The following is a 23481-nucleotide window of genomic DNA, read 5'->3' on the forward strand; positions in this document are numbered from 1 at the left end:
ATAGCCCAGGGGTGGGGAACTTGTGGCCTCAAGGTCACATGGGGCCTTCTAGGTCCTTGGGTGTGGCCTTTTGACTGAGTCAGTTTTACAAAACAAATCCTTTTTATTAAGAGAATTTGTTCTGTGAAACTTGGATTCAAACAAAAGGCCTCACTTGAGGACCTAGAGTGCCACATGTGGCCTTGAGGGCAGAGGTTCCCTACCCCTGGATATTCTACACAAAGGCAGCAAGATGGGGCATGGAATGTCATGAGTGAGGTACAGTAAGAAAGCCCGACTGGTTGGATGGAAGAGTCTGCATTGGGGAATAGTGTGTAATAAGCCTGGACTCTTGCAATAGTTCATTTGAGAGGTGATGAAGGCCTGAATTAGGGTGCTGATTAATAAGCAGAGAGAAGAGGATGAATGAGAGAGGGGATGTGGGGACAGAAACAATAAGATTTAGCAACTAAATATAATTTGAAATAAAGAAGAGGGATGAGTCAAGGTCAACACCAACACAGGGAACCTGAGCTTGCGAACTCGGAGGTCTTCTCCCCAAAATGGTGAAGTTAAGAAAGGGAATAAGATTGGGAACAAAGATAAGGAGATTTGTTTTGGCTTTATTGAACTCAGGAGATGTCTATTGGAAATACACTGTAAGGGGCAGCTCAGTGGCACAGTGGAAAGAGCACTGGCCCTGAAGTCAGGAGAACCTGAGTTCAAATTCAGCCTTAGACACATAACACTTACTAGCTGTGTGAACCCTGGGCAGGTCACTTAAGCCCTTTGCCTAGCCAAAAAAAGAAAAGGAAATACACTATAAAACATCCAATAGACAATGATACAGCACCAGAGCTCAGGAAAGACTCTACAGCTTGTTCTACAGAAGCTGAGATTCATATGTTTGCTTTGGGGCCACACTTGGAGTTAAAGGGTAGGACATGGACTACAAGTTATCATAGGACACTGAGGAATGGCCAGACAGGAGAAGGTAGCATGATAAAATATAAAGAGGAAAGATTATCTAGAAAGAAAGGGAGGGGAGTCAGTGGTGTCAAATACTGTAGAGTGATCAAGGCTAAGAAGAGGTCATTGGACTTGGCAATTACAAGTTCATTGGTAATTTTGGAGAGAGCATTTCAACTGGGTGATCATGTTGAAGCCAGATTACAAAATGTTAGGCAACACAATGTCAGAGGAGGCAATAAGCAACATACGAATATTTTTATGCAAGGCAGTAAATAACATGACAATGATAAGACACTCAGGGGTATTACCACTGCTGGAGTTGAGGGCAAGCTCAGTTTATTACAGCTTATCTGATTTATATCTTAGATGATCAAGTCAAAAGATGTTATGGTGAGCTTTGATTATAAACGAATAATGATAGAGGATCATAGATTTAGAGCCAAGAGACCTTAGAGGTCATGAAGCCCAAATCTCTCACTTTACGAGGCCCAGGGACATTCTATGACTTAAATAGGATCATTCAGCCTATAAGTATCTGAGTTCAAATTAGAACCTAGGTGTTTCTGACTCTAAGTACAACACTCTATTCATTGTACCACCTAGCCCTCTACACATTGGAAAACAACCTGGGTTAGTAGGACATCATGCCAGATATAGTTATAAAGACTTAGAGTAAGCCAGAGAATTCATACATAAAGATGCTAACATATACATTGCTAATGCTTTAGTTTCAATGGTGTTTGGGGGTTTGTGTAAATTCATAAACACCATCCATAGTTGTTACAAGTCCAGTAGAAGGCCTCAACAGCTCTGATTTGGCTGTTGCACATCTCCTAGGCAGACATCTGACCTATGGTTTTGCTATAGTCCTTTAGAATTTGATTCTAATCAGTAAATTTGCCAGTATTCCAAAAATTATTTTTTAATTAAGACATCTACATATAGCCCTGAAAATTGAAAGGAATACAATAATTCTAAGAGATGTTTTATATCAATCTTTCATATAAAAAATTTAAAAACAAAATGAAGTAGGATGCGGTTCTGTTGGAAATCTTGGAATAACTTAATTGCTTTAGATGATAAATCGTTACAAAAAAAGGGAAAAAGAAAAAAAGCGGGATCCATTTCTGTTTTCAAAAATCCACCATGTCTGCAACAGTGCAACTAATGACAACCTTCCCGTTATCCTCAGTTAGGAGGAAACCCTATAATAAGAGCTTCCCAAAATGTCAAATAATACTTGTCTCATAACAGGGTTTCTTTGTTCATTCACCATGTCTCTTTTGATATGCAGAGATAATAAAAGTTCATGTAAAACTAAAGGTAATATAGAGTAGAAGCCAACACTAATTCTGTATAAATATGTCTGATTAATAAGAGTGCCATTGTTATGGTTATTTCGTAATGTCACGATTGTTACAAGAACAGAGGATAGAAGTACTCCTACTCTCACTGTTTTTGTTCATCCTCTGTCATCCAAGCAGTTGGGAATTTTTGTAGCAAGGGGGAAGGAGAAGGTGGGTTCATGTCCCTCAATTATTCCTGCAGAGTTAGCTTAGCAGAGGCTATAAAACCAATATGATTAAATCTCATTTGTTTCAAAGTCCATATTAAAATTAAGGTTTAAGTTCTAAAATTAAAACGTACATTCAAAGAAATGTATAGATACACATTCATTTCATATGCATAACCAATTATCTTACGTGATTTAATAGGAATAACAGATAAAAAAATTAACATGGCAAGACTCGGCCTGATCAGGAGCCCAAAAGGAATGCAAAAATGTCAAGAGATAGAAATTGTAAATGTGCAATTAGATCCCAAGGTCCAAAATAGATGCAAATTAGACCATTGGTGATGAACATGATGTGGATCTTGTAGAGAGAAATGCAAAGTGTGACTGGTAAGCTTGAATTGTCATCCCTCTGCTTTTCTCTTTAAATTCTTATTTCCCCAGATCCTTCCTCCCCCCTCTGGGAAGCAGTACAACATAAAAAGTTAACAGTCGATCTTAAATTTAGCTGACATTTTTATCTCCTTCACAACATACCCTTCAGATTGCACCCAAGAAGGAAATTATTAAATAGTAGCAGGAGACTAGTTAGCAAACTCTAGCCACTGAACAAAAAACCAGCAAAACACCTTCTTGCTAAGAAATCAAACAACACTTAAGCAGTCATTACCATCAATTTCAGAAAGAAAGGAGGTTATTAATGACTGGGGAAAAAAAAAAAAGTAAAAATGTCTGTTTCCAGTTCCACCCTCCTTCCTCCCCTCAAACCATCCTGTGTTAGTTTAGGGAAGCTAAATATGTAACACTACACTCTATTGCCTTACAAATTCTCCTGTGAAGCAGCCCTCAACCATCAACAAGGTTATGCTCCCATGATTCATCCTACATATTTTCACCATAATTAGCCACAGCACCATTTTGTTTGTACTGGCATCACTCGCACCTAACATGCCTTTTTCTTTCCCTTTTATAACAATTAATTTACATATTTTACATTTCTCAATCCCTACTATGTTTTATTTATGAATATAGTCCTTCTTGATGGTAACTTTAATGGGAAAGAGGTAGTAATTAATATCCCAATTTGCTAGGTTAATCCCTTTCCCCTCTCTCTGCAGGGAAGTTTAAGGTAAGTAACAGTTTACAGTCAATATTAGGTTTAATTATGCTTAATGAGACTTACTGTCTCTGTTTACTAACTGCACTTAGGTGTGTAGCTCCTATATGAGTTTTCCCTTGGCCTCATTCTGGTATGCTAATAGTGCCACTGTGTACTGTAGACACAGCATTTTAATCTATAAAGCTGTTCCTAGGGAGCAAAGCAAGCAAGGCACCTGTTTAAATGGAGATGGCACGAAACCAGTGAAACCTTAAAACTTTCTTTCTGGGAATGGAGTTGGAGTTATTTGGGTGGTACTTTCTATATGGGATTCATTTACAAGGAGAAGTGAAATGAGTCAGAGAGGGAAATACTAAATATCAATCACATCAAGGAATGAAGGGAAATTGTGGGTCACTCAACAAACAGCGGTTATTCTGAGGTGGTAGCTGGAATAAAAAGGACATGTGCAAGTTAGGTGTTTGTATGATGGGAACTAACTTTAAACTAAAAGACCATCAATCTTTTCTCTTTTAAATATTTAGTTTAAAAAACTGTGGGCTAAGTATGGAACAGTACTTAGGTTTTTCATTAAAGCACATATAAAAATAAGCACTCACCTACCAGAAATTAGAGAGTAAGGCTAAAATGAAAATGGCATTTGAACCTATCTAGCTGGGGGTGGGGGGGTGGGGGGGTGGGGGGAGGAGAGAAGGGGGAGAGTAAGCCTGGGGTCCATGAACTCATTAAAAACTATTTTCATTACTGTTTCAATATTGGTTTCCTTTATAATATTCTGTGCATTTAAAAACATTATTCTAAGAAGGGATCCATAAATTTCACTAAATTGTCAGAAGAGTCCATGTCACAAAAAAAAAAAAAAAAAGGTAACAGCCCCAGGCCACTGGTAATAGATTCTGACTTGAAGGTAGCTAGAGCTGTAGTAATAGGTGGTAGTAAGCAAAAGTATCAATGCACACTTGACTCTACTCTTCTTCTCCAATTCTAGTTTGATTTTCACAAAAAATAGTTTGTGGATGAATTCCTCAAGTAATAATAAAAATGAATATTATTGCAATGTTGTTGTTCAATCATTTCAGTCACGTCTGACTCTTCGTGATCCCATTTGAGGTTTTCTTCGCAAAGATACATGAGTGGTTTGTCATTTCCTTCTCCAGCTCATTTTACAGATGAAGAAACTGAGGCAAATGGGGTTGAATGACTTGCCCAGGTAGTAAGTGTCTAAGGCCACATTTGAACTCAGGTCTTCCTGACTCTAGGCACTATGCTCTATTTAACGTATTATCGATAAATCAAGTCAACACAATTTTTCTTTTGTGCTATCCTGAATTTTTGTCTCATGATTTATGAGAACTATTTTCAAGGCTACTATAGTGTACCTTGGAAGCCCAGTTATTCCACACATCTGTTTTTGCCATGAGTTTAATGTAGTGAATTAATGGAAATTATTCTGAAATTGGGCTAGTAGTGAGTCTATGGCCTAGCACATTCTGAGAAGTCCGTAAAAGATTGAATGAGCTTTGTCAAATAAATGTGAAGTTTGTTTAGACTTACTTCCAGGATTTTTTCTGCTCAGTGAGAATTTTGCATTTGGTCAGTATACTCTAACCATATTTTTATTTCTGGAAAAAACTCAGGAGCAAATATTTCTCTCTCTATGAAACACTAACCAATGTGTTTAAAAAGAAAACTATTTAATTCAAACTATCTTCTTAATCACTACAGTATTTTTGACTGTTTAGACACTCTTTCAATGGTTATTTGTTAGAGATCGTAAAAGCATGGCCATTTGTAAATCATGATCTCACTTCTAAAAGGGTCAAAATCTAAATATAATTTTAGTGACCACACAAATGAAACAAAAAAGAATGGTGTCATTGCAAAAATCATGGTTGATACCGCATAAGCAAAAATGTTAGGAAATTCAGTTCCTTGCACTCTTAGCTATCAGTGCAGATCACACCGCATGCATCTTCAGTTTGACTTTCAAATACTTGAACATATACACATTTATACATGTACACAGAATCCTCCAGGAAATTATGCCATTATGGATCACTTTACCTACATTTCTTTACTCTTCTAAAATGAAAGACAGGGATATGAGCCTAAGCCAGATAACAGTTAAGGTCTGTGGATGGAATGAATGGGAACTTGCTGGTCAAAATTCAAATTTATCTATGGAAGTCTACCTAATTAATTGTCTAATGAAATGTGCTTTCCTCTAAGATGGAATCTAATTTAAGCTGAGATCTTTCCTTTGAACATTACTCCTATATTAGAAAAGTATATTTTTTAGTGAGTTATTGAAATCTCAAACTAAATGGGCATGACAAAGTAAATCAAATCATTTTTTATTTTAACGTTAGCAATATGGCTATCCTGATATCTTGACAGACTTCATAAAAAAGATAAGCTAGAATCACAGGCATCTCCTAATTGTTGACACATTAAAAACTTAATTTTTTTATAAATAAATTTTCTTCATTACAAATTATTCATTCCTATATAGGCCTTCTTTATCCATTTACTTCTTTCTCATTCTTTCCATAATTCATAGATACTTGTCCCATTGACAGTGGAGTTGAGCTGAGGAGTGTTGTGGGATAGGCATGGAAGCAGATTGCTTAAGTGTCCAAGTTCCTTAATGTGGAGTTGACTCTCTTCCAAGATCGAATTAAATACAGACCATCTTGCTAATGCTAATATCTATTGTGGCACAGCAGAGGGCCAGAGTTGGAGTCAGGAAAATGTAAGGTGCAAATCATGTCATGTGACACCCAGGGAAAATCACTTAATGTTTCTTAGCCTCAGTTTCTTCATCTCTAAAATGGAAATAACAGTAGCACCTACTTCACGAGGTTGTTGTGAGGATCAAATGAGGTGGTACATATGAATAAAGCTCTTTGCAAACTTTTAAAAGCTACATAAATATTGGTTGTTATTATTATCCAACTTTTTGTCCCCTCTAACTGATGATCAAGTCAGATTATATCTGTGTATTTTGGCAGGATGATCTAGACCAGGGATCTCAAATCCATGGGTTTGACCTGACTGCTTACAGCACCTCAAAACACCCTGCCCCCAAGATATATCATGTGCCCCTTTATCTCTTTGTTCAGAGAATACCATATGTAATTGGATTAACAAGGCTTTATGAAGAGAAACAAAGATATAAACAGTAGTTGTGCAAATAGAGGAGTTCTATAAACTCAAAACAAACATGAAATTTGAATTTAAAATGACTGATTGATCTACAGCACAGATCAGTGTTCTCTGAACCATATGCTTAATCTGGCCTAGGACTTCACAGTGTCCCTGACCTCAACTTGTAGCTTGAAGGCCCATTAGAAGTAGAAATCCAAAACAGCTGGTTAAACTGGGCAGATCAAATGGCCTCTTTGTAAAGAAGTAGAGGGGCTGCAGAGACTTCCAAAGCTAATCTCTGGGTACTGTGCAGCCCTAGCAGTGGTTATTAGCACTACCTAGGTAAACAGCTTGCAACTATTAAATTATAGTGAGTATAAATTAATATATCCGGGCATCTATCCAGGCACAGTGGATAGAGTGCTCTGCCTTCCTGGAGACAGGAAGATCTGAGATCAAATCCAGCCTCAAACACTTACTAGCTGTGTCACCCTCGGAAGTCATTTAACCCTGTTTTCCTCATTTTCCTCATCTGTAAAATAAGCTGGAGAAGGAAATGACAAAGTACTCATTTGACCCCAAATGTGGTCAAAAAGAGTTAGGCAGACTTGAAAAGGACTAAACAACACAAATTAATATGAAAAGAGGGAAGAAATGGCTTCTTCCTTTAACAAAACACTTCAAATAAAATATCTTTACCCATGAAAAAGCATAGTTTGGAGTCAAGAAACCAGGGTTCAAATTTTAGCTCTGCTCCTTACAACCTATATGACCTTAGGCAAGTCACTCATTCTTTATCGGCCTCAGTTTCCTCATCTATAGAATGATTAGGTTGACTAAATGATACCTAAAGGCCTTTTCAGCTTTAAATCCTATGCCCCCATGAAACTAGTAAGAAAAAATAAATAGAATAGAATAATTTTGTTAAAATGAATAGAAGTCACAGTAATTAATTACTCATTAAGAATGGTGTAGTAAGTAAGAGTGCTGAACTTGGAGTCAGGAAGACCTGGGTCCAAATCTGGCCTCAAACACTTACCAGCTGGGTGGCCTCAATCTCCTTACTTGTTAAATTTGGGAATTGTTGTCAATATCCTCTAAGATCCCTCCTAGGTCTTTATCTATGATCGTATACATAGTATAAATTTCAAATGATTCCATGATGAAATCACAAACTGCAAATATTTACATGTCTTCATGCATGTGTGGAATCATATTCCAATAAAACAATGTGACCATGTAGTTGACTATTTGAGCACCAAAAGAAACACAAGGATATTTATTTTAGTAAGTAAATATACTGAAAATAAAAACATACTGACACAGATAGACACAGTGTTGATATAAAAGACGTAGTTTCTGCCCTATGGTGATTATAGACCAGTTAAGAGATTTAGATCAAAAGGGAAGATAATACAAACAAAAGATACTGAGGAACATAGTAAAAAGAATCAACCTCTGAAGATTCACTCAAGAAGCTGAGGTTAGTGTGGTGGAAGGAGAACCGTATCAGGAATCCAGGGCTGCTGCAATAACTTTCTTTATTCATAGAATGGATCATTTCACTACTCTGAATCTTTCAATGACACCCTATTGTCTACTGAGTAAAGTCCAAACTCTTTGGTTTGGCATTCAGAGACCTCCCTAACCTATCACTACCCAACAATTTCTCAGACTAGTTACCTCTAGGATGCATAGCTCATGCTTTCTCCTCATGCATGTGACATTCCTGTTACATGATATGCTCTTGCTATACCTGCAGATTTTGCCATCACCTATTTCTGTTGAAATCCTACCATTTTTTAACACGCAATCCAAAAACTGCTTACCCCAGGCCATGAAGCCTAGCCCTGATCATTTCATATTGGAATTATTTTTCTTTCCTAACCACCTTATATATCACTTATTAAAACCTATATATCACTTTTCCTTTTATTAATATAAGGGATCTGTGATTCCAAGACTACAAATAATCTTTCAACAGTATGTAGATCCCAAATCAAGCCAAATCAGCAAACATTTATTAAGCATTTTCTATGTAGCAAGCACTGTGCTAAGCACTGAGTACACAAAGAAAAGAGAAAACAGTCCCTACTCTCAATCTAAAGGGGAAGAAAACATGCCAACTCATCCATGTGTGCTGATCTTTTACAACTTTTACCAATGTCCTCCCATAGGTTAGCCACAGGAGTCCCACCCAATGTGCTCCTTGTCTTCTCTTGAAATGCCAAGGATATAAATGGAGCTGTGACATAAAGATAAATCTTGGGGGGCAACTAAGTGGTGCAGTGGATAGAGCACCAGTCCTGGAGTCAGGAGGACCTGAGTTCAAATCCGGCCTCAGACACTTGACACTTACTAGCTGTGTGACTCTGGGCAAGCCACTTAACCCCAATTGCCTCACCCAAAAAAAAAAAATGTGATCTTGGGACAACTCAAGTAACCTCTTTGAGGTCCAGTTTCTTCATCTATAATAATGGATATGATAATATAATTTGCCTCCAACTACCTCATGGGGTTATTGTGATAAGTAAACAAGAAACATAAGTGAAAGTATTTATTATTATAAAGTGATGTAGGTAATAATATCTTGTATGGACCTACCTGTCCTAAGAATCAAGTGAGATGTCGATAAGTATTCTGGAAACCTTTTTAGCTCTTAAAACCCTTCAAAACCTAGTCCCTTCCTATCTTTCCAAGCTTCTTATACCTTACTCTCCTTTGTGTACTCTATGATCATCCTTGTATCCTTGCTGTTTTTCACACATTTCTGACTGTGCATTTTTTTTCTGGCTGTCCCCCATTCCTGAAATTCTCTTCCTCTTCATCTTTACTTCCTGGATTCCATGGTTTCCTTTAATTAGATCCATACTTTCTGCAAAAAGTATTTCCTGTTCCTCCTCAATGTTAAGTATCTTCCCTTGGATATTATCTCTAATTTATTCCACGCATATCTTGTTTGTATATAGTTGTTTGTATGTTGTTTCCCCCATTACATTGTAAGTTCCTGGAGGACAGAGAATCTTTTGTCTTTTCTTTGTATCCTTAGTGCTTAGCGTAATGCCTGGTATGTAGCAGGCACTTAATAAAATGCTTGCTGATTTAAAGTACCATAGAGATATCAGTTATCATTATCCTCATCATCAGTATCATAAATGGAAGACATTATTATAGTAATAAATATAGGTTGCAACTGCAAACAATGAACAGGAATTACATAAAAGATAGTGTAAAGTTTAGACATGGGAAAGGAAGGTAAAGACTAAAACATGAAAGAAGTGGATGGTATGTTAAGAGCAAATAACAAGTCACAAGCAAGAAAAAAATGCTGAAGGGAAATGTTAAATATATGTTCTATTTAGTGTAACACAAATTTGTAAGTCATGTGTTATTCTACTTCAATGAGAAAATTGAGAAACAAAGTGGCAAAATGTATGGAGAAGCAGTATTGGGATCTGGAAAATATGTATGACATTCTAGCCATGTAATTCTAGGTAAGTCACTTAATTTTTCATTGACCAGAGTAATTCCCTAAGGTTATAAATTACAGATGAATTGATGAACTGCATCTGTCCAGGGAGTCTCCCCCTCCATACAGTTATTGTTGCTGTTGTTCAGTCATTTCAGTCATGGCCAAATCTTTGTGACCACATTTGAGGTTTTCTTGGCAAAGATATGGAATTGGTTTGTCATTTCTTTCTCCAGTTCATTTTATAGATGAGGAAATTGAGGCAAACAGGGTTAAATGACTTGCCTAGGATCACAGAGCCAGTTGGTGTTTGAGGCCGGATTTGAACTCAGGAAAATTAATTCAGGCCCAGCACCCTATCCACTGTGCCACCTAGCTGCCCTGTACTGATGAAATCACAAATCTGAACCATTGAGAGGAAAACAGGGAAGCATAATTAATACGTGGAAGTTGAAGAACTAAAACAAAATATGAGACATAGACATCAAGTACAAGGTATAACAAAAATTAATTTTGGAAAAATTAACTTTTGGTGAAAAGTCACCATAATGGCCACTAAAACAGTTTGGAGCACTAACATATTGCTTTATATAACCCTGAAGTTTAAACAAAGAAGCTTCTGTGTAGCAAAACGATCATGAAAATCTTTAAAATACAACTAAAAAGGATTAGATCTTTTTAAAAATAATTTTATTGACATCTTTTGTTTTTATATCATTTGCATTTCCCAATATACATTTCTTTCTCATCCCCCATGGAGAAACATCTTTAAAAAAAGAATAAAAAGGGGGGGAAAAGACCATTCAGAAAAAACAAAACAATGTCAAAAAATCCATTCTACAAAAATCCATGGCCTCTCACTTTTGCAAATAATGGAAGGAAATACTCTCTCCTATGTCATCTTCAAAAATCTTTTATGTAATTATCCATCTAAGAGTAGTGGAAAGTCACTCTCATTCTATGACCAAAGTGCTCAATGACTTTCTCTTCACTTACCTGACTTCTTGAATGAAAATGTGTTATGCTACTTTCAGTCTGCTGAGGAATTTGGAAAGTTTGGAGAAAACCCATTCAACCATTTCTAAAATATTCAAGGCATGAATCACAAAATGGTGGTTATAGATTTTTGAAGAAAATTATTCAGATGCTTTTCTTTGCTGGCCTCTCCTTAATGCTAAGATTTAATCTTGTGAGCCTGGCAATCATATAGCCCTCAACACGGAATGAAATTTAGTGAAAAATGAGAAAAACTGCTTCATAAATTAAGAAATCATCAAAAAATTATGAGTCATTTATTCAATGTCAACAGAATACTTTCTATATACTCTGAGCTATTTTTAGATGTATGCTGACATTTATCTACAGGTCTCATCCTACTCCCATTCTTCTCTATAATGAAAAACTCAATGAGTTCCTCCATGTGAATTTCTGATAAAACCAGCAAAGGACCCATAACTGCGGTGGTGTTTTTTTTTTTCTGACTTTGGCCTTTTTTGCATATTTTGCTATTTTGTATATTTTTGAGCACACACTAGAAGAATCATTTGCCAAAGAAAGTTTTCCCATAACAATGTTGATATTCTTTGGACCCTTTATAATCTAAAGGAGTGTGTGTGTGTGTGTGTGTGTGTGTGTGTGTGTGTGTGTGCGCATCATGAGTACCACTACAGAAAAAAAACAAAGCAACATTTAAATGAAAATGGTAAAAGAGTCAATAAAATGAATGGGTGTTAACATAATTTTAATTTTCAGGTTACCTTATCAGCCAGTAAAATGGCCATTTTACCTTAAAGAGGGGGTAAAACAACGTAACAATATAGATATACATATGTGAATTTGATTATTAATTTTATGTACATGTATTATATAAATACATGCATAAATATAAAAATATTGGAATTTCACTTTTAGAGCTAGCAGAAATCTGAGAGATCACTTAGGCTAATTGTCTCCTTTTACCATTGAGAGACTGAAGTGACTGGCCCAAAGTCACTTACTGAGTTGTTACCACTGCAAAACCTAGAGCCTAACATTTGTCTCCTGGCTCCCAGATGAGTATTTTTCCCATTCTTCTAACCTGCCTTCCTAAATATATTTAATACATGTTTTTAAAAAATAAACACACACACAAACACACATAGATACATACACACACATAGGCATATATCTCAGGCTTCTTTCCTGAAAGTTAAAGAAAAAAAATTAAAATTGTTTTTGTTACAACCTAAATCTTACCACTGATGAAATGCCCCTTAAAAACTATAATTAATGACTGTTGTGCCATACCATGAACCTTCTGGGTCAAACCTTGTAATCTGCAGTTTGACAGGGCAAAGCTCAAATTATAACTTTTAAAAACTGATTATCTCTGAGCAATGTGACAAATCCATCTATTATACATTGTATGAATACAAATGATTTGAATAGTGAAAGGGATGTGTGTCCAAGTGGACAGCTGATGTGGGGAATGGCCGTTTTACTGGCTAAGGCTAAAGTCCAGCATAATGATTTGGAAGGCCACAGAGAGAGCATGCAAGGCTTGAAAGGCCAAAAAAGCACAAATCCAAAAAAGAACATAATGAACTATCTGATCAGAGGATGAAAATATTCCACACACATGTCCAATGTCAGGAAGGGAAAATGCAAATTTCCTCCACCTGCTGCTGCCTTTCTGTTTCTTCAACCTCAATCCAAGCTAAACTCCGGATTGGTAAAAAATAATCTTACAAAATTTTAACTTTTAGTAATAATTCTAAAAGTTTAGACGTATCCATGATTTTGAAATCTGGTACCTGCCACTAACTGCAATGGTTTAATTACTGTTTATCTGTAGCATATTTTCCAAAATCATCAGGTATTAGTTACCTACCTCCATAGGTCAACCTAGTCATTCAAACACTAGGCCATCCCTCATCTGCCACTGAGCAGCCTCAGACAGTAAGATGACCCCTAAACTCACCTCAGTGCATCAGAATCCTTTGAACCAAAGGTATCTTGGGACAGAGCTAGATTTTTCAGGACAGTTCCGTGTCAAAGCATATTCATACAATAGACCTAACTCAATGTAGGTCCAGGATTCCTAAGGTTGGGCTATAACTTCAAAGACTTTTAAAGGGAAGAGAGGATAAAGTTTAGCTGAATCTGCCATTTACTCCCATGTATTCACCTCTGGGTAAGCATGAAGAGAAAAGTATGAGAAATGAACATTTAGATGACATGAAAAAGAAGGGTATGTGACTTTTTAATCACTAAAACTTGCCATATTACTTCTGTGAAGTGGTTTAATATTTGGTCTTCCTGAAGATCTAAAGCTAGTTCTCAAACATTACTTCAGGCACCTTGAGTTTCTAGGTCTTTGAAGGTTTCCTCACAATTTGGGGGTGTTTGGTAACCAAAAAAACAAACAAAAAGGTGACATAACATCAAAAAGATAGCCTGTCAGTTACCAAAAGAGCCAGGCCCTTACTTGCTTTCCAAAGGTCGAGCCTAAATAACTAAAGAAAACTAGAGGGGAACAATTATAGGACCATAAGACCATAGTGTTACAGCTCGAAGGGACCTTAGAAGTCATGTGGTCCAATTCTCCTCCCACACCCCTTAAACCCATAAAGGTAAACCTGTACAAGGCTGCACAAGGAATAAACAGTAAAACAAGGATTAAAAAAGGATATGTAACTTTACCTGTAGTTTTACTCCAATGCCTCATGGTTATTTGAGAGGTTATCCTGGATTTTCAAAGTCTTACGGCAAAGGAACACAAGTTGTGTTGGATTCTGCCAACCTCTAAAAGCTTGCATTCATTTAGCCCCGTAAGAGGGCAGCTAGGTCATGCAGTGGATAGAGCACCAGGCCTGGAGCAGGAAGACCTGAGTTTACATCCAGTCTTAGATATATACTAGATGTGTGACCCTAGGCAAATCACTTAACCCTGTTTGACTCAGTTTCCTTATCTATAAAATGAGCTGGAGAAGGAAATGGCAAATCACTCCAATATCTTTGCCAAAAAAATCCTAAATGGGGTCACATAGAGTTGTACATGACTGAATAACAACAAAAGCCCTTTAACAGGCTAATGATGAACTACTGTCTGAGGGCCTATTTAAGTGTGGAATAGCAGTTCATCAGAGTTGTGGCTGGCCATCAGGTAATGCTGAGTTTTGTTTTTGTTTTTTTTTTTCCTGGTCATTAAAATTCAGAAAGACCATTTATGAGGTAGTTAAGAAGGGGAAAATCAGAATTAATGGAAGAAGTAAAAGTACCCCTGAAAACACATCTTTTTAAATGTTGAAGTATGTAAATGCATAAAACACAAGGGAAAAGAAAGGAGTAAAGGATTCAAAATGCAACTAAGAAGGCTTATTTTAAATACTTAGAAAAATGTTTTGATGATTAGGTCAATTAAAATTCGAGAACAGTTACTAAGGAAGGTCACGAATTCTCTATTACTGTAGAGACAGCTCTTCTGTTTACTTAAAGGATAACCTTTGTTCTAACTCTTTATGCCTTTAATAATCATTATTATTTTTATTTATATCAGTATAAAATTAATCAGCTTGACAATCATTAGTTACTAAGGATATACTAGATAAACATAACAAGAAGTTATCATAACTCCCATTTAACATACTGCTTTAAGATTTACAAAACACTTGGGAGGGGGTGTGCACGTGTGTGTGTGTGTGTGTGCGTGCGTGCGTGCGTGTGTGTGTGTGTGTGTGTGTGTGTGAGAGAGAGAGAGAGAGAGAGAGAGAGAGAGAGAGAGAGAGAACATCTTTATTCCTGTCTTACAAAAGAAGAGACTGAGACATGGAAAAGATAAGTGACTAGCTTAAGGTCACAGAGTATGTTTTAGTAATAAGTCAAATTTAGATCACAACTTTGACAATTACCCGTATCCACTCTATAAAGAAAACTCTGAAAGTACTCTCAAACATGTCTCTAAATGTAACTGATGGTATGTACAGATTTGTATATCAATGTAAGGAAAGAGAAACAGAGTATAGAAAAATGTAAAATGTCCATTGCCCCCCCTTTCTTTTCACCTCTATCCAATACTAGACTAAATGATCCATTTCCCATTACCTGATTCCTCCAAGAGATTTCTCTGGGAAAGCTAAACTTTCTTGAAACACAGAGATATTCTTTTGTATTCTCAAATGATATAGGTATGTGAGAAACCTAACTGTATAAAATATTATGAGAAAATTTACAGAGAGAAAACATCCCTTATCTAGCTAAAATAGTCCAAATCTGACTCTAATGTTTTCCCTTTAGCCTTGTAATGTGCTGCCATCATTCCACTGGGCCAGCCCACACAGACTGAGTTTTGATAGGTCTCTAGTTCTCCCATCTGCTCTTTTATTTGTTTGACTCTTGTTTAATCTGACAAAGGTATTAATAGCACTGGCTTGATCCCTGTAAATATAGTTTCCACACAATCAGATTCTCTCTAATTCTGATATTCACAAATTAACTGGGAACTACTAAGGTGTGCTAAGCAACACGAAAATAATGCTACTTGCAAAGGAAAATAGAATTTGTTCTTCCTCAAAAGTAAATAAAAGGAAAGGAAATTATTTATGCAATCCCTAAATAACACACAGGCTTGGGGGGAAGCAACATATAGGAAAGCGATACAAAAATTCTGCACTGTTTGCACGAGTTTTTGCCTTCCTTTTAGAAGCATAGATTACCTTGAAGCTGCCTATTATATTACAGCAAACAAACTTGAGAGGCAGCTGGACACCACATAGTAGTAGACCCATGGCATGTGTTTGAGAGTCTGAAAGTCATGGGTTAAAGTCCTACTTCTGACACATACTAGCTGTATGACCATTATTCAGTCCCTTTGGGGCCTCAGAAAAGTCTCTAGGATCCTAAGTTACATAGGAATTACAGGTGTGTACCAGCTGTTCCCTACCCCAAAGTAATAACAGGTCAGGGCTAAAAAATAAACAAACAAACAAACAAACACAAAACTCTACCATCTTAGGAAAATGAATACTACTCCATAATGAATCAGATTTCTATTTGTACTTGAATTCTACATTAAGCACTTCTGAAATCTCAATCAATTGCTTCAGGTCAATGACAGCCATTGAATGCACTGAATTAACAGCTTGTAGAATATAGCACTACAGGAACATGAAAGGGTTAACATAGTTTCTGAAAGTACCTGACATTAAGCCAAGGAACCACATACAGAGAGAATATGGTTCAATTATTAGTTGTTGAAATGCTGAACTCATTTATCTCCAGAAAAATAAATACATTCTGAGGGGCATTTAATAAGACTACATGATGTTAGCTTTTCAGGAGTTAAAATTGGTCTTGAACTTTATTCTAATCAAACTTCAAACTTTTATTCATATGAAACACAGTAATTCACTTAGGGCCCTTTTAAGTAGCCAAAACTCTTTCTCAAGATCCCTGCAGCCAAGGTTATTTTAGGTGACTCATATAATCAAATCAAACCAACAAATATTTACTGAACATTTGGTCAGTGTTAGAAAATTGGGAGAGAGAAAAGTCAGCTTTCTGGATAAAACATTTCCAAAATGACTATATATACATGACTAAAATATGTGTAGGATGTTTATCATAAGTGAGGTGTTCGTTAATATCTAATTCCCGGGAGTAGTCGAACATTTCCAGTAAATTTCTGAGGCTGTGAGGAAGGAAGCATTTGCACAGGGCTGAGATGGAGTTCTCTTTAAATATGAGGGTCCAGCAGTCACAGTTTAACTTCCAATAAGACTCAGATTGTCCAAAGAACACCAGCTGATTGCTGTCTGTAAGCAGACCAAGCATCAGGTTTGAAATACCATAACTCAACTCCTTGGAACAAAAGGTTCAAGCTGTGCAAAGCTGATGCAGTTCTTTTTTCTGGAGTCAATAAATTTATTGCCAAGCAAAATTCTCTTAGAAAAGACCTTAAATTTAATTCTTTCTTTCTCCTCTGCATAGAATCATAGGCCTTTTGAGAAATGGGTGAGATTCTCTTGGAATACTTAGCCAAAATAACCCAAATCCCAACTAAAAACCTTACAAAATCGATAGCAATAAGTATGTTATGACCATCTTAGCCAAGCTGTATAATTTCTTTTTTTTTTAAAATACATAACCCACAGAACTGACTTACTTCCAGAGGTATAATACAATAGGGGTTTTATATAAACAAAATAGGTGGGAAATAAAACACAGATAGACATATTGTATAGAATCTGCACAAGAACGACGTGCATTTGAATGACCATAAACCCTAGCATGGACATAGAAAGATGAACTTTGTGTTACGAGCCTAAGTGCGGTTACCCACATGCCCTGGGCAGTGATCAGCAGCGAAGGAAAAGACAAAGTTGCAATGTAATGATTAACTAGTGCCTTGTGCCATTATTCATGTCAGGTATGTAAGCAGTCATGGCAGCAATGGGGGTGGCCCTCTTCCCATAAAGCAGCAATGCCAGTACAGACTGGGTGCTTGGACACAAAACAAGGTAGAAAAAGAGTAAAATATTGAGCCAGCCAAAGGAATGTTCTGCCTAATCCATCTCCAATTTTAAATATAAGGAGCAATTCTACATGAATAAGACTTTCTTCTTGGGACTGGCATGTACTGTGCTTACAGGCTGCTGATGAACCCTTATCACTATTTATCTTACTATACATTGCAATACTCCTAATATTCCCTTTCTAGGATTACTCTGCATATTGCAGTAAATAAGGATTTTAACATTGGTTGGCAAGGAGCAATGCTGATAGGTAGGTAGGTAAGTATGGCAATCCTGTCAGTTTCTGAACAGATGGTCTAAGTGAGTCCATTTAACTGATGGTTTATTCTACGAGCTTTTTATCCCTGAACAACTAAATGATAACCAAAACACAAAACAATACCAGGTAGGCTTACCTGGAATGTTCTAGAAAATATATTCCCCCCAAAAAAGCAGCGTAAACCAATCAAGGTCAACAGGGCATTTGTCAAATCTTCATTGCATATTTCAGAAACAGCAGTCTTCAGATTTTATGACATATACACTCCAAAGTCATCCTTGTATTTAATGGTGATGATGGAATAAGGGCTTAAGCTAAGGCATCTTTTCCTCTCCTCCCCCATACCATTCAAAAATTAAACATATTTCATTGGTACTTTAGCTTGTCTGACTACCAAGCATTATTCAAGAAAATCTACAAGTTACAGCTTTATATTTGTATTCCAACCAAATCTTAGGCTGTTTATTTTATGAGACCTTGAAAGAAACTATTTACAAAAATAGCAAATTTTTCATTTCAACAAACTCTTTTTCTGTGAAAGGCTAAGTTCTCCATGTGGATTTATTATTTTACTAAATAGTTTTAAAATGCAAGAACTGAAATAGGCGCATCTTAACGGACTGTGAACAAGCTACAAGTCAGAGATCTGATCACCAATTATTACACTTTATGTCATGGATTCTTTCTTCAAAACCTGGCCAATATGGTTCATAGAATGATAGCCTCATTTACAAACAAACTCCACAGATACACCAGCTTGAATTTTCAGGATGAAAAAGTAAAAGGTGTTCTGTGTACTACATTGTTATCCAAAAGAATTATCTCAATTTAAGTCCTATTCCTGCCACAGGTGACAAGGGAAGGAAGTGTAGACTTTACATACATAGTGGGAGGAAAATGAGGAGCAGTGAAATTTTTTTTCCTGCTACATACAGAACTGATGAGATAAAGACAAGGTTTGGAGTGTACATCCTTAGTACTTCTGTACCTTAAAATACTGCCGAGTATTAATTTTTCATCAAGTTGTCATTTTCTCTGACATTTGGTTTTATTAATCAAGGCATTTATCATTAATTTGTAGAAAATACCATAATTAAGTCAAATAAAATAAAACCCTTAAAAGGTTAAAATTAGAAAGCAGATGAATTAGGACTCTGACATTAGCCTGTTGAAACATGAGAGCTTTTCTGAAGTGGGGGGAAGAAATTTTTGCTGTGGGTTGGTACCTCAATCTTTGGGCTGGCTGGTTTAGAAAACTGTTCTAGAGATTTGATTTAAATCTCCCTGACAGTTTTGACATTCAGGTGAAAGGGCTGCTGCTGCTGCATTTGGAACAATTTGCATATCCCCCTGCTAAATGGAATGTTGGAGGTGTGCTCTGGTGTAAAGAAATTAAAAACAAGCTTTCACACATGCTTATGTGTATATATTCACAAAAGGGATGACTGAATCTCCTCACCCCACCCCCCTCCAATGTAATCTGTGATTTACTCCTCTATAATAAATTACCCTCCCATGCTATTCTAGCTGGAAGGTCTAACCATGCATATAAGAAGCAAAGTAATTACATCCTCCTCTTGTCTATAGATCCTTCTTCAATCCTTGTGAGCTCTCTATACAGTTCAGCCACATAAGTCTACTGTGATCTTCACCACTGCTAGCTGAAATTCTGGCCTGCTGGTCACTGATAGCCATTCAAGTTGATCTAAACTGATTTAATTGGGCATTTTGTCGCTTTCTGAATACTTCTATCCCTCTTTTATGGTTTGTTTTAATTCTCTCCCTTTCTTGTTTGATGAAGATTGGGTACTGTCTTTTTGACTGTAAGCAAGGATGTTAAGAGGCTCAGATGAGATAATGAATGTAACAGCACTCTGCAAACCTTAAAGTACCATATAAATATCATCTATTATTATTATGATTAGCTTAGAGTGACTAGACCTTCACTATGGTGATGACTTCATTCTCTGAGCTTTCTATGGCACTCATTCTGAATTCAAGCAAAGTTTATAGAGCAGTAAGGGGGGAAGCTAGTGAATGAAGGTTTAACAACTCAGCTTTCCTGGGGGTGTGGGGGAGAGAAGAAATATATGTACACATTTTTAAGTTTAATCTTCATTATTAACACTTTCTTAAGTCTAGACAATCAACAAAAAATAAATTAAGCCTTGATTTGTACTGATTGCTGATTTCAGAGGGGTAAATGCATACACTGAAAATTTAACAATCACATCTTGTAAGCCTGTTAGAGCTGGCTCCAGCACAGCCCTGGCCCCATGCTAATATTTCCATTTAAATGAAAATAAATAAGGTATAAATGTATGAGTCCTAAATTAATGAAAATAAGAAGAAAGACAGAGCTATTCCAAAGAAGAAAAGGAAGAAGGAAATACTACTCAACTTGGACTTGAAATAAGAAATTGTTAAATGTGTTCCTTTGAGGATTGTAGATACTCAAATTAGATAATATATGGAGAATGTTTTGCAAGCCTTAAAACATTTTATAATAGATATTATGATTATTCTGTAGAATAATCTAGTAGACATAGTCAATGAGAGTACCCTGCCAAAGGCTTGTTCAGTATGAGATAATGAATGAAGGACCCCAAACATCATATAACATTTGAAGACGTTCATATATGCTAAAGAATATTCCATGAATATTACCTTCACGCTCTGGAGTCTGAAGTGGTTAAGAACAATTCTTAACACTTTTTTTCTGTGAAACTGTAAAAAGAAAAAAAAATTAAATTTAGCCATCTGCTGAAATACTACCTTGCATTTTCATAACAACCTGATAACTAGGAGAGAGAAGAGAGTGGCTATTTATGGACAAATAAATGCATGTTAATCACCTAGAAAATGATAAAAGTCCTATGTATTTAAATATCTAAGCAAAGAACAAATATGCATCAAAATATAAGACAAAGGATTAGAATCCAGAGCACTGCATCTGTACTCTGTCCAGAGAAAAAGAAAAGAAAAAGCAAAAACCATACCAGTACAGAAAAACATCATTAATTTGAATTTTACTAATTTGGAATCCACCATATTTCAGATGTGAGTTGACCTGAAACTTACCTTTCTAACTCTCTATGAAATAAAGCATTTGCCTAACAGATTAATAGTACAAACAGTATTTTAAGGGATAAAGTTTATTCTACAATTGAAAAAATAATTTTCTAGCACCTTTAAAAAACACTTCAGCAGCATCAATTTTTATATAAATAACAATAAGATTATCTCTTGCCCTTGGTATAGTAGCATAAGGCACTATGCTAGACACTGAAAGGGATATAAAAAAATGAGTCTGACAAAATTCCTGCCCTCTCAGGGTTTAGTCTAGAAGGAATCTCATCTCCACTTCTTAAAGCTTGTCCATCAGGACTTTTAATTGGCAACACTCGGTTAGGCTTGTTCATGTTATTTTATGTACTTGAAAATAATGAAGACCATTTATTTTTTAAAGTGTGTAAATCAGAACAGTCTTTGTCCTAATTATTACGAATCAGTGAGCTTTTCCTATTGATAAACAGTTTTTAGACACATTTCAGAGAATCTGAATTTAAGAAGAATTGACCAGGAAATGCTTTCAGATTAAAAATTGAAGTTGGCACACTGTAGTCTTGGAAAGGGGTATCTCTGAATTTGCTATGAAATCTCAGTGATGACCTTGATACCATGTGTACTAATAATCTCCACAGAGAATAAGCAATCTGAACTTTCAAAAATTAGTTCTACTAATAGAAAAATATATACATAAACACAAGCTGGTTAAAAACTTATAAACCTACCATAACAGTGTTTTAAAATATGCTACACTAAAATTAATCAAGGAAAATTATATGCTTCAACATAATCCACACAACTAAAATCTTGAGATCTTACTGTTTTTGCTCACCACCCACTCTCTTCTCAACCTCTTGCATTCTGGTTCTGTCCCCACCACTCTGCTGAAACCGTTCTCTCCAAAGTCACCAGTGACCAACTAATCCACAAACCCCAGAACCTTACTTTTGTTTTCATTCTCTTTACCCTCTCTGCAGCCTTTGACACCTACTGACCAGCAATCCTACTGAATACTCTCTCTTCCCTTGGCTTCTGAGATACCTTTTCTATTACTCCCCCTAACACCCTCACCCCTCCTCCAGTTTCCTTTCCTGGGTTTCATCTTCCCCAAACTTTAAAGTCATTCAGGGTTCTACCCTTGCTCCTCTTCTCATTCTATACACTCTTTCCCCTACTAAACTTATTCACCTTCAAGAATTCAACTATCACCTTTATTCAAGTAACTTCTGAGTCTAATATATTGAGCCCTAGACTCTCTTCTAGGCTCCTATGAGAGAGGCAGTGATAATGTCTTTGGAGACAGAGGACCTTGAGTCAAATCCTGATTCTATTGCTTACTTAAAGGCAGGTGGGTGGCCCAGCAGGCAAAAGACTAGACCTGGAGTCAAGAAGATCTGAGTTCAAATCCAGCCTCAGATGCTCATTAGCTGTATAACCCTGAAGTTGACAAACCAATTACATTTGTTGACTCTCTCACACATAACATTCCTCTCCCTTCTTGATGACTTGGAGCTGGCTGTCTCCCATGCATGGAACACTCTCCCTTCTCCCCTCTGCCTTTAAGTTCCCCTGTATTCCTTGATGATGGAGTTCAAATACCAACTTCTGGAGGAGGCCTTTGCTGGTCCACCTCCCACTAGAGCAGGCCTGCACAACCTGCAGCCTGCACTGCTTATGGCCCTCAGGTCCAGTAGCCCACAAAAAAGGTACTGGAAAACATCCTCTACATTTTTTGCCAGCCAACTGCAGTTTGTGTAGGCCTGCTGACATAACCTTCTACATGTTCTGTATATATCTTGTATGCATATGGTTGTTTAAATGCCTTCCAGCTATAGTACCTTCCACATTTGAAATTTCAGTGCTACCTTTAACTCTTCCCTTTCCTTCATCTCTCAAATCCAATGAGTCACAATGTCCTTTTAATTCTAACTCTGTGATACTGGGCTCTTCTCCCTGCCTGAACTACCATAATATGGTCTGAACAGGTCTTTAATCTATATTCACCCTCTCTCCCCAAACCATACTTTACACTGTTGCCAAGAGCTTAATTAAATGTTTGTTGATTGACTGTTTGATTATGCATAGATACAGCCATATCACACCTCTGCTCAAAACCCTTCAAGTGCTCTTATCCATATTGCCTAACAAGTTTAAATTCCTTTTGGTCTGACCCCCTTCTTCTGGACCCTAGCCTGATCTCATGCTACTCTCCTCCACATATTCTATGCTTCTGCCAAAGTAGTTCTCTGCAGAGGTGCTTAATGAATTTTTGTCATGATTATTACTCTTCCAGTTATTTTCATATTTTGTCTATATTTCATTAAGAGTCATAGAATCACAGATTTAGAGCTAGAAAAGACTTCAAAGGTAATCTAGTCTAACTTCCTCATTTTATATATGAGAAAACTGAAGGAGAGGCATGTATATTACTTATATAGTACG

The 23481-nt window shown here is 36.5% G+C and overlaps 1 long non-coding RNA gene across 2 annotated transcripts in view; it reads right to left on the bottom strand.

The window, feature by feature from the left end:
- LOC114045815 overlaps nt 1-20699 on the bottom strand; it is a 617680-nt gene extending 596981 nt beyond the window's left edge. For both annotated transcript variants that reach the window (XR_003569432.1, XR_003569433.1), the window contains exon 1: nt 20638-20699. This is a non-coding gene — a long non-coding RNA (uncharacterized LOC114045815). The remainder of the gene's footprint in view (nt 1-20637) is intronic.
- Nucleotides 20700-23481: the final 2782 nt, after the last annotated feature.

Source organism: Vombatus ursinus, unplaced genomic scaffold (assembly GCF_900497805.2).
Source record: "Vombatus ursinus unplaced genomic scaffold, bare-nosed wombat genome assembly UNPS02001419.1, whole genome shotgun sequence".
Taxonomy (NCBI): Eukaryota; Metazoa; Chordata; class Mammalia; order Diprotodontia; family Vombatidae; genus Vombatus; species Vombatus ursinus.